The 12,580-nt window shown below is 40.2% G+C and overlaps 1 protein-coding gene across 6 annotated transcripts in view; it reads left to right on the top strand.

The window, feature by feature from the left end:
- The window catches only part of SSH2 (slingshot protein phosphatase 2), a 186,401-nt gene that overhangs the window by 87,342 nt on the left and 86,479 nt on the right, over nt 1-12,580 (top strand). The gene's annotated exons all lie outside the window — the stretch shown is intronic.

Raw genomic sequence — 12,580 nt, 5'->3', positions numbered from 1 at the left:
AGAAACATCTATGGGAGTTCTACTCTCTGAGCAATGTATAATAGAAAGCACAAAAGTATCTTAGCAAACAATCTTGAGAGATTAAAATATTTAGTGACTGGCCAGACTTCCCTGGATTAAAGACCCCACCAATGTGTCCTGGAGCTCAGCTTCCCCAGAGCCCCACCCTACTAGGGAAAGAGAGAGGCAGACTGGGAGTATGGACCGACCAGTCAACGCCCATGTTCAGCGGGGAAGCAATTACAGAAGCCAGACCTTCCACCTTCTGCAACCCTCAATGACCCTGGGTCCATGCTCCCAGAGGGATAGAGAATAGGAAAGCTATCAGGGGAGGGGGTGGGATATGGAGATTGGGCGGTGGGAATTGTGTGGAGTTGTACCCCTCCTACCCTATGGTTTTGTTAATTAATCCTTTCTTAAATAAAAAAATTAAAAAATATATATATATTTAGTGACTGAATATTTGTTTTTAATTTACTATTACTCCTTCTCAAACTTCTCTTTATTTTTTTTTTAATTTCTTTATTGGGGAATTAATGTTTTACATTCGACAGTAAATGGAATAGTTCGTACATGCATAACATTTCCCAGTTTTCCATATAACAATACAAGTAGGTCTTCTGTCATCCTTCTTGGATCTGTATTCTCCCCACCCCAAACTTCTCTTTAGGTGACAATGATATAAAGCAAATAGGTTTAAATTTATATCCTGGGAGGAGTGAGTAGGAAGAAACTTTTCTTTGTTATCTACTTTATTTAAACAGTAGTGATTCACTTTGGTGTTTTTAGAGTTCCTACCCTTTGTAAGAATGCACCAGTGGGGGCAGGGTAGATAGCACAATGGTTATGCAAAGAGACTTTCATGCCTGAGGCTCCAAAGTCCCAGGTTCAGTCCTCCATACCACCACAAACCAGAGCTGAGCAGTGCTCAGGTTAAAAAAAAGAAGAAGAAAAGAAGAATGCACCCATCAGTCCTGGGCTTAAAGACAACCTACTTCAATTCCAATCTTTGTGTTTATCCATGCCCTTACATTTTGCTTTTACTAAATGCTATACTTCCTTCTTCTGAGGTTTTTTTTTTTTTTTTGAGAGAGAAAAAAAAGAGTGAAATTCTTTCTTTAAATGCAAAGCAGGGGGAATTGTGTGGAGTTGTACCTCTCTTATCCTATGGTTTTTGTCAGTGTTTTCTTTTTATAAATAAAAATTTTTAAAAACTATAATAAATGCAAAGCAGGTGGCCCAGGAGGTGGCACAGTGGATAAAACACTGGACTCTCAAGCATGAGGTTCTGAGTTCAGTCCCCCGTAGCACATGTACCAACCAGAGTGATGTCTGATTTTTTCTCTTCTCTTTCTCATAGATAAATAAGTAAAGTCTTTTTTAAAAAATGCAAAGCAGAACCTTTTTTTTTTTATTTTTTTAAATTTTTTATTTAAGAAAGGATTAGTGAACAAAAGCATAAGGTAGGAGGGGTACAACTCCACACAATTCCCACCACCCAATCCCCATAACCCACCCTCTCCCATGATAGCCTTCCCATTCTCTAGCCCTCTGGGAGCATGGACCCAGGGTCATTGAGGGTTGCAGAAGGTAGAGGGTCTGGCTTCTGTAATTGCTTCCCCGCTGAACATGGGCGTTGACTGGTCGGTCCATACTCCCAGTCTGCCTCTCTCTTTCCCTAGTAAGGTGTGTCTCTGGGGAAGCTGAGCTCCAGGACACATTGGTGGGGTCTTCAATCCAGGGAAGCCTAGCCAGCATCCTGGTGGCATCTGGAACCTGGTGATTGAAAAGAGAGTTAACATACAAAGCCAAACAATTTGTTGAGCAATCATGGATCCCAAGTTTGGAATAGTGGAGAGGAAGTGTTAGGGAGGTACTCACTGCAAACTCTAGTGTAATCCTGCTTTCAGGTATATATTTTGCAGTAGTTTATGGATACGTGTGCACATACGCTCTCTCTCACAGAAACTGGTGTATGTCTAGGTTATGGGACTTTGTTAGAAAGTGAACTACCTGAGATGAAATTAGAGTGTACTATAAAAGGAAAGGTCTCACCCGAGTAATGAAGCTGAAGGGTTGTCATTCCACACGTGAAGTCTCTGGATACACTCTGAGGTGAAGCATGTTGAGATGGCAATCGTTGCTTTGGTTAGGTTGTGATCGGCGGATGCAATATTATTTGGTATGGATTGGGAGATGCATACGGGAAAGTGAGCCCTATCCAAGGGTGCCAGGACTGGGGGAAGTAGGGGCTCTATAGTGAAGATGTGAGGTTCCTGCTGTCTTAGGGTTCAAAAAGACAATCAATAGTTAATATTATCATCACATTATTTGTTAATTGGGTTAACTTTGAAAAGTCCCTTTGTTATGGTTTGCTGTACAGTACCCAGTATCTTGTATATAGCTGTGCTATTGGAAGCTTCTAATCTACTTGGTCTAGGCTTTTGAGAGAGTCCGCATATCAAATACGTAGCCTATCTATTAAAAAGATTCAGTTTGTCTTTTGAGAACCTTTGAGACATACAATTGATTTCCCCCTCTCATATTAATTAACTACTGATTTATATGTCTACATTTTGCTAGGAGTGTACATAAACACCATTCCCACCACCAAAGGACCGTGACCCATCCCTCCCGCCCACTCCCACCCCCCACTGGCCTAGGAAGCTGCATGTCTACCCCTCACCACTGGGTTTTTACTTTGGTGCCCTACTTACAATTTGATCAGGTCCAAAGCAGAACCTTTTATAATCATGCCCAGTTAGCTCTCGTGGCATTTTACATTCTGTAATTAAAGATTCACACAGGGCATAACTTTTTTCTGTCCTTAAGATTTGTTGCTTTCCTTTTTATTTTTCTACTTTTTCTGAAGAAACCTTGGGAAGACTGTGGAATGTGGCTGCTAAGCAGATCTTTGCACTCTGGACAATAAGCCTCAGGAAATCCTGCCAGATGCTCAAAGCATTGACTTCCTGGTTCAGAACTAGTGGAATAGCTAGGGGTATGACCCAGATCTGGGAGAATTTAGCCACAAAAAGACTGGGAGTAATTCCCACTGTCCTGCTTTGGGAAGAGGGGATGCCAAGCTGGGGACAGGAGATAAGAAATCACATTATCACTAGAAAGTTTCTCATACTAGTGTTTATGGGAGCTTGTGCCTAGCAGTCAACTGGAAAGTGATTTGTGGGTTCACAAGGCCAGAGTTGTTACCTTGTATAACCACTTACAGTTTTAATTGTATGATCTGAAATTGCACAGACTTGTAAACCACATTCAGGAAACTTCCTCTCCTACATGCTTTTAACCTCTGGTGTTAGCTAAACAACAGACCTTTCAGTAAGCATTCCTCCCACAAGAATATAGACGTGCCTTGTCTATATTCATTAGGATTTTTAAATCTGATTTGGATTTTTATCTCTCTAGATCTGTACTTTGGTAGCCAGAAGCCATATTGTAACTGTTTAAAGTAAATAAAATTTCAGTTCCTCAACCTCAAATAACCATACTTCAAGTACTGTAGTTAGTAAACACCATACAGGACAGTACATGTATGGAACATTGCCATCATTGTAGAAAGTTCAATTGGATACTTCTCTCTAGATCTTAAGTCCTTTGTTTGGTTCTCTCTAGCTCTCCTTTGAAAATCTCATAAATCAGGAACTATGACCACTTAGGAAGTTGACTCTACTAGCCCCCTAGACTTTCCTGAGCCAAAATTAGAGAAATTAGATCTTAGATTGTCTCTTTCACTTTGTCCTAGACATTTCCTGAAATCATAATGAATGCTGGTTAATATGGATACCCAATAATTTTTGCTGAGGGAACTGCTTCTTTCTTAGTCCTTCCTGAATAGTAGCTAATCAGCAAAATGAAATTTTAGTTTATAAAAGATGAAATGCTATAGGTGAAAAGCTATTAAAAGTAGTTTTTATTCTGGTTGGCAAACATGATTTACCAGTTTCCCCATATCTTCTGTTTGTACACCTTAAGCACTAGTGAGAGAAATGCTGCCCATTTCAGAGTATGTGTGCTCAGATGATCTAGTATCATTTCTATATCAAGTGCTGTTGAAGAAATATAGATTGTTTTACAACTGTAAATATTAAAAGTATATGTTTCAAAATAGTACTAAACCAAAGTGGAATCCAGATTTTGTTTTGTTTTGTTTTTGAACACCAGATCACTGCTCAGCTCTGGCTTATAGTGGTGTGGGGGGATTGGGGATTGAACCTGGGATTTAGGAGCCTCAGGCATGAGAGTCTGTTATGCTGTCTCCCCCACCCTGGAATCCAGATTGTTTATGATATATTCTAAGTAGTTCTAAAAATATGTTAGTCAGTTCTTCCTTTAAAAGATTTGTTTGTTTATTTATTTAGAAGAGAGAAGACAGAGAGGAAGCCAGACCATCACTCTGGCACATGCAGTGCCAGGGATCAAACTCAGGACCTACTTCATGCTTGAAAATCTAACACTTCATCCACTGTGCCATCTCCTAGGCCACACAATCATTTTTTTTTAGCCTATTTATAAACTATTTGGATATTGTCTTTGTTATACTTTATGTAAATTTGTTCCAGTGTTCAGAATTAACCTTGGTTTCCAAATGGCATTGGGTATATATCAATCTATAAAATAATAGAGCATTATGGTTTTGTTTTATGATTCTTCTTTGTAACCCCCAACACTTTAAATTTCTAGTGAATAAAGCACAAAGCAAGTATTTGTCGAAATAATCTACTAAAATAAGTCTCTAACTTATTTAATTTTTGCATTTTATTTATTTTGGATTTTTTTGAGGTAACAATGGTTTCTTTACAAGTGCATTTTTCACACCTTTTCAAAATTTATTACTACACCGTACTCACCACCAAAGTACTGATATCCCAATATCCTTCTACCTTTATAGCCCACTGCCTCTTTGGTAACTTAGTTCTATAGACCAAGCCTAAGGATGTTTTTTTTTTATCTTACCTGTTCCCTTACTTTGTCTCTTTGCCCTCATGAGTAAGATTATTCAATATTTTCTTTTAATGAAGTCCCTTTTACATTTCTTTTTTTCTAATTTCCAACCATTTGGTTTTTCATTATAATAATTTTTATTAGTGATTTAATAATGATTGACGAGCTTGTGGGGTAAGAGGGGTACAACTCCATACAGTTTCCACCACCAGAGTTCCATATCCTCTCTTCTCCACAGGAAGGTTCCCTATTCTTTATTCTCTCTGGGAGTATGGACCAAAGATCTTTATGGGGCAGAAGTTGGGAGATCTAGCTTCTGTAAGTGCTTATCCACTGGATATGGGCATTGGCAGGTTGATCCATACCCCCAACCTGTTTCTGTTGTTCCCTAGTCAGGTAAGATCTGGGGAGGTGGGAGTTCCAACACACAATGGTGATGTTGTCTGCCGAGGGAAGTCAGGACGGCATCTTGGTAGCATCTGCAACTTGGTGACTGAAAAGAATTAAGATATAAAGCAGAATAATTTGTTTAATAATCAGGAAACTAGAGGTAAAAGTATAACAGATAAAATTTGGGATCTTCATGTTAGAAGGAGCTAAGAAGTCTATTTTAGGTATATTCCAAGGGGCCCATGACTTTATTAATTGTTGCGTGAGCCCAACCGTTAACATGCAGATGGGCTAAAAGTATTGTCTGGGAAGATGGTGTTAGAGTTGAGGATAGGACAAGAAAGCTGGATCAGGGCAGAGAGAAGCTCACAAATATGGGAAAAACATTTAAATACCATTAACTGTAAACCCCTTCAATCTGAGCTTGGGCCCATGTTTAGCTTAGGAGCCTGTGAAACCTCTGCATCTCTGTCAGTCTGAGCTTGCATTCCATGGTCATAGCTAGGAACATTCTAGGATGCACCCATTTCAGGACCAGTCTTCCTTGAGTGGCAGAGTATGTGGACCCAGCCTCCATTCAAAGAGTGGGGCAGTTTCTACCATTGTTGCTCTATAGTGACGGCTTATGATGTTGTTCCTGATGAAGATGACCTGTGATGGTGGAGAGAGGGATCTGTTAAGGTCTAGGTCCATCATATCTATATGGGAATCCAGGGATTCCCTGACTAGGGCCCTGGATGACTGGGTGGCCTGGTAGTGACCAAGAGGGCCATCATTAGAGTGTACCGGTCTCTTGCCCTAATCCAGTTTTTATAGTCCTTACTTTATCTGACAAGGTTAGACTTAAAGTGACTGAGGGAAGTGAAATAGTAAATAGATGAAAAGGATATCTAGGTCTAAGTAGAAAATATTTAATTAAGTATTTTATGGTGGTCTTTCTACTTTCTTGCTACACTCAGTTGAGTCACTGCAGACTAGTTTGCCCTTTTACTTTAAGATATATATTTTTCCCTCACTTATGGATACATGTGCCCTGTCCCATGGGCCCTGGTCTATATCTAGGTCCTGTAACTTTGTTAGGAAATGTGCCACTTGAAATGGAACTAAGAAGTCCTATGTGTTAGGAAAGGTCTCACCTTTTTTTTTATTTATTTTTATTTTATTTTTTATTGAAGTGGAGGGTTGACATCCCAGGCCTGCCATCTCTCAACACAGTTCAAAGTGAAAAATGTCCAGGTGGCACTGGTTGCACTGATTTAATTGAGCTCAGCAGATGCAGTATCAGGTGATAAGGAGCAAGAGAAGCATGACAGAAAACAAGCAAAGCCCCAGAGGTTCCAGGACTGGGAGAAATGTGGGTTTTATAGAGAATGAGGAAGATTACTTGCTCTCTTAGAGCTTAAGAAGGCAGTAGATAATTATTATTATAACCAAGTTATTTGGGAACTTGGTTTATTCTGAAAATCTCATGGTTAGGATTCACTGTACCATATAAGACCTTACCAAGATTTATGTCTTTTAATGCTACTTACAAATAACTATATCTTATATACTGAAAAGACCAATTGCTTCTGGTCTAAGATTATAGGTGACTTAATATTTTTAAGCTGATATTGTAAATGCATTAACAATTTAAGCCCAGGGGGTCAGGTGGTAGTGCAGCAGGTTAAGCGCATGTGGTGTGAAGTGCAAGGACCGGTGTAAGGATCCCGGTTTGAGCCCCAGGCTCCCCACCTGCAAGGGAGTTGCTTCACAAGCAGTAAAGCAGGTCTGCTAGTGTCTTTCTCTCCCCTCTCTGTCTTCCCCTCCACTCTCCATTTCTCTCTGTCCTATCCAACAATGATGACATCAAGAACAACAATAACTACAACAACAATAAAATAACAAGGGCAATAAAAGGGGGAAAAAAACTTCAAGAAAAAAAATTTAAACCCAGTGTTAAAATCCAATTAGTTTGCTAATTTGAAACTTATAAGTGCTTAAATTAAAAGAATATATACTCTATTTTCCCTCTCATTAACTAATAGTGACTTATAAGACTATAAATTAATAGGCATATATATATATATAATAACACCATTACTGCCACCAAAAGTCTGTGTCCTACAGTGAAGCTGAGAATCTACCCTCCCCCCACCATGACCACCACCACCCCCAGAGTTTTTTTACTTTGGTGCAATACTCCTAACTCAGTTAAATTCTGCTTTGCATTTCCCTTTCTGTTCTTCTTTCTCAGCTTCTGTTTATGAGCAGGATCATCCCATACTCATCTTTCTCTTTCTGGCTTATCTCACTTAACATAATTCCTTCAAGTTCCATCCAAGATGGGTCAAAAAAGGTGGATCCATTATTCTTCATAGCTGAGTAGTATTGCATTGTGTATAGACCACAACTTTCTCAGCCACTCATCTGTTGTTGGACACCTGGGTTGTTTCCAGGTTTTGGCTATTATGTAGTGTGCTGCTATGAACATAGGTGTACACAGATCTTTTTGGTTGGGTGTGTTTGACTCCTTAGGATATATCCCTAAGAGAAGAATTACTGGACCATAAGAAGGTCTATTTTCAGCCTTGTGATGGTTCTCCAGACTGCTCTCCACAAGGGTTGGACCCATTTACATACCTACCAGCAGTGCAGGAGGGTTCCTTTGTCCCCACAACCACTCCAACATTTGTTGTTGCTGTCGTTTCTGATGTATGACTTTCTCACAGGGGTGAGATGGTGTCTCATTGTTGTCTTTATTTACATTTCTCTGACAATCAGTGACTTGGAGCAATTTTTCATATGTATGTTGGCCATTTATATTTCTTCTTTTTTATTTATAAAAAGGAAACATTGACTAAACCATAGGATAAGAGGGGTACAACTTCACACAATTCCCATCACCAGAACTATGTATCCCATCCCCTCCCCTGATACCTTTCCTGTTCTTTAACCCTCTGGGAGTATGGATGCAAGGTCATTGTGGGATGCAAAAGGTGGAAGGTCTGGCTTCTATAATTGCTTCCCCAATGAACATGGGCATTGATACTCCCATCCTGTCTCTCTCCTTCCCTAGTGGGGAAGGGCTCTGGGGAAGCAGAGCTCCAGGACACATTGGTGGAGTTGTCTGTCCAGCGAAGTCTGGTCGGCATCATGCTAGCACTGGAATCTGGTGGTTGACAAGAAAGTTAACATAAAGGGAGTCGGGCTGTAGCGCAGCGGGTTAAGCGCAGGTGGCGCAAAGCACAAGGACCAGCATAAGGATCCCGGTTCGAACCCTGGCTCCCCACCTGCAGGGGAGTCGCTTCACAGGCGGTGAAGCAGGTCTGCAGGTGTCTTTCTCTCCTCCTCTCTGTCTTCCCCTCCTCTCTCCATTTCTCTCTGTCCTATCCAACAACGACAACAACAATAATAACTACAACAAGGGCAACAAAAGGGAATAAATAAATAAAATAAATATTTTAAAAAAAAAGAAAGTTAACATACAAAGCCAAACAAATTGGTGACCATTCATGGACCTAAAGGCTGGAATAGTGCAGATGAAGAGTTGGGGGGGGCCTCCATTTTGTAGATAGCTAGTAGGCATATTTTAGTTATATTTCAAAGGGCCTGTGGCTATCCTAGTGGTTTTTTTGTTTGTTTTGTTTTTTGTGGGGTTTTTTTTTGCCTGAGCCTGAAATCTGATATGCAAGTGGATCCAAGTTATTGTCTAGGGAGCTGATGTCATGGCTGGGAAAAGGACCAGAAAGCTGGATCAGGGAAGAGAGTAGCTCCCAAATATGGGAAAAGTGTATAAATATTGTTGACTGTAAAGCCCATAGATTTGATGTGATCTGGGGCCCATATTCAGCTTAGGAGCCTATGTGATCTCTGCATCCCTCTAGATCTGAGCTCAACATTCTGTGGTCATAAGTAGGAACATTCCAAGCTTCCCCAATATCAGGACCCATCTTCCTCAGATGTAGTATAGAGTATATTGTCCATCCTCCCTTCTGAGGATGGAACATTCTCTACCATTGTTGATCCAAGTTGAGGGCAAGGTTCTATGGGGGCCCACAAAGGGGTCTATTGTGTTGTTCCTGATAGGAATGACCAATAACGATGGAGAGAGGGATTTATTGGAGGTCTAGGCCCATCATGTCTGTTTGGGAATCTCAGGATTCCCCAAATAGGGGCCAGCTGATGGGGTGGCCTGATAGTGACTAAAAGAGTATGCCAGTCTCTTGCCCTTATTCAGCTTTTGCAGTCCTTGCTTTCATGAGGTTTTTATATTTCTTCTGTAGTGAATATTCTGTTCATATCCTCTCCCCACTTTGAATTAGGTCATTTTCTTTTTTAAGTTTGGTGAGCTCTTTATATATTTTGGTTACTAGTCTCTTGTCTGATGTACAGCATGTAAAGTTCTTCTCCCATCCTGTGAGGAGTCTTAGTTTGGATGATGGTTTCTTTTGCTGTGCAGAATCTTTTTTTTTTTTTTTAATGTGCTTATTCTTTTTTTTTTTTTTTTTTTTAAGAAAGGATTAATTAACAAAACCATAGGGTAGGAGGGGTACAACTCCACACAATTCCCACCGCCCAATCTCCATATCCCACCCCCTCCCCCGATAGCTTTCCCATTCTCTATCCCTCTGGGAGCATGGACCCAGGGTCATTGAGGGTTGCAGAAGGTAGAAGGTCTGGCTTCTGTAATTGCTTCCCTGCTGAACATGGGCGTTGACTGGTCGGTCCATACTCCCAGTCTGCCTCTCTCTTTCCCTAGTAGAGTGGGTCTCTGGGGAAGCTGAGCTCCAGGACACATTGGTGGTGTCTTCAATCCAGGGAAGTCTGGCCGGCATCCTGATGACACCTGGAACCTGGTGACTGAAAAGAGAGTTAACATACAAAGCCAAACAAATTGTTGAGCAATCATGGACCCAAAGCTTGGAAAAGTGGAGAGGAAGTATTAGGGAGGTACTCACTGCAAACTCTAGTATACTTCTGCTTTCTTACTTTGGTGCCATACTCCAAACTCAGTCAATTTCTGCTTTGCGTTTCTACTTCTTTTTTTTTTTTTTTTCATGCATAACATTCCCCAGATTCCCATTTAGCAATACAACCCCCACTATTTCATTCATCATTTTTCATGGACCTGTATTCTCCCTACCCACCCACCCACCCCAGAGTCTTTTACTTTGGTGTAATACTCCAATTCCATTTCAGGTTCGACTTGTGTTTTCTTTTCTAATCTTGTTTTTCAACTTCGGCCTGAGAGTGAGATCATCCCATATTCATCCTTCTGTTTCTGACTTATTTCACTCAACATGATTTTTTCAAGGTCCATCCAAGATCGGCTGAAAACGGTGAAGTCACCATTTTTTACAGCTGAGTAGTATTCCATTGTGTATATATACCACAACTTGCTCAGCCACTCATCTGTTGTTGGACACCTGGGTTGCTTCCAGGTTTTGGCTATTACAAATTGTGCTGCCAAGAACATATGTGTACACAGATCTTTTTGGATGGATGTGTTGGGTTCCTTAGGATATATCCCCAGGAGGGGAATTGCAGGGTCATAGGGTAGGTCCATTTCTAGCCTTCTGAGAGTTCTCCAGACTGTTCTCCACAGAGGTTGGACCAATTGACATTCCCACCAGCAGTGCAGGAGGGTTCCTTTGACCCCACATCCTCTCCAGCATTTGCTGCTGTTACCTTTTCTGATGTATGACATTCTCACAGGAGTGAAGTGATATCTCATTGTTGTCTTGATTTGCATTTCTCTGACAATCAGAGACTTGGAGCATTTTTTCATGTGTTTCTCAGCCTTTTGGATCTCTTCTGTGGTGACTATTCTGTCCAATTCCTCCCCCCATTTTTGGATGGGGTTATTTGTTGTCTTGCTGTTGAGTCTGGTAAGCTCTTTATATATGTTGGTTATTAAACTCTTATCTGATGTATGGCATGTAAAGATCGTCTCCCATTCTGTGAGGGGTCTTGTGATTTGGGTAGTGGTTTCTTTTGCTGTGAAGAAGCTTTTTAATTTGATGTAGTCCCATAGGTTTATACTTGCCTTAGTCTTCCTTGTAATTGGATTCGTTTCATTGAAAATGTCTTTAAAATTTATGCGGAAAAAAGTTCTTCCAATATTTTCCTCTAAGTATCTGATAGTTTCTGGTCTAACATCCAAGTCCTTGATCCACTTGGAATTTACTTTTGTATTTGGTGAAATACAGTGATTCAGCTTCATTCTTCTGCATGTTTCAACCCATTGTTTCCAACACCATTTGTTGAAGAGACTCTGCTTTCCCCATATACTAGTCTGGGCCCCTTTGTCAAAGATTAGATGTCCATACGTGTGGGGCCTCATTTCTGGGCTCTCAATTCTATTCCACTGGTCAGTGTGTCTGTTCATGTTCCAGTGCCAAGCAGTTTTGATGACAATGGCCCTATAATATAGTTTGAGATCTGGCAGTGTGATGCCTCCGGTTCTGTTCTTTTTTCTCAAGATTGTTTTGGCAATTCTAGGTCTTTTCTGGTTCCAGATAAACATTTGTAGCATTTGTTCTATTCTCCTAAAAAATGTGCTTGGGATCTTGATGGGGATAGCATTAAATTTGTAGATGGCTCTGGGGATTATATTCATTTTGATGATGTTAATTCTTCCAACCCATGAGCATGGAATATCTTTCCACTTCTTTGTGTCTTTTTCAATTTCTTTGAGTAGTGACTCATAATTTTCAGTATACAAGTCTTTCACTTCTTTGGTTAGGTTTATTCCTAGATATTTTATTGTTTTTGTTGCTATAGAAAAAGGAACTGATTTCTGGATTTCAATTTCTTCTAACTTAGTGTTTGCATAGAGGAATGCCACTGACTTTTGAATGTTAATTTTATAGCCTGACACATTACTGTATTGCCTGATGATTTCCAAAAGCTTCTTGCTAGATTCCTTAGGTTTTTCCATGTATACTATCATGTCATCTGCAAATAAGGAGAGTTTGACTTCTTCTCTTCCAATCTGTATTCCTTTAATTCCTTGCTCCTGCCTGATTGCTATGGCAAGAACTTCCAACACTATGTTGAATAGTAATGGTGATAGTGGGCAGCCCTGTCTAGTACCTGATCTGAGGGGAAATGCTTCCACTTTTTCACCATTGAGTATGATGTTGGCTGTAGGTTTGCTATATATAGACTCCACTATCTTCAGGAATTTTCCATCTATTCCTATTTTTTGTAGTGTTTTGATCATAAAGGGATGTTGTATTTTGTCAAA

The sequence above is a fragment of the Erinaceus europaeus genome, chromosome 12, assembly GCF_950295315.1.
Source record: "Erinaceus europaeus chromosome 12, mEriEur2.1, whole genome shotgun sequence".
NCBI classification, from domain to species: domain Eukaryota; kingdom Metazoa; phylum Chordata; class Mammalia; order Eulipotyphla; family Erinaceidae; genus Erinaceus; species Erinaceus europaeus.
This window is presented reverse-complemented; position numbering and strand designations above follow the sequence as displayed.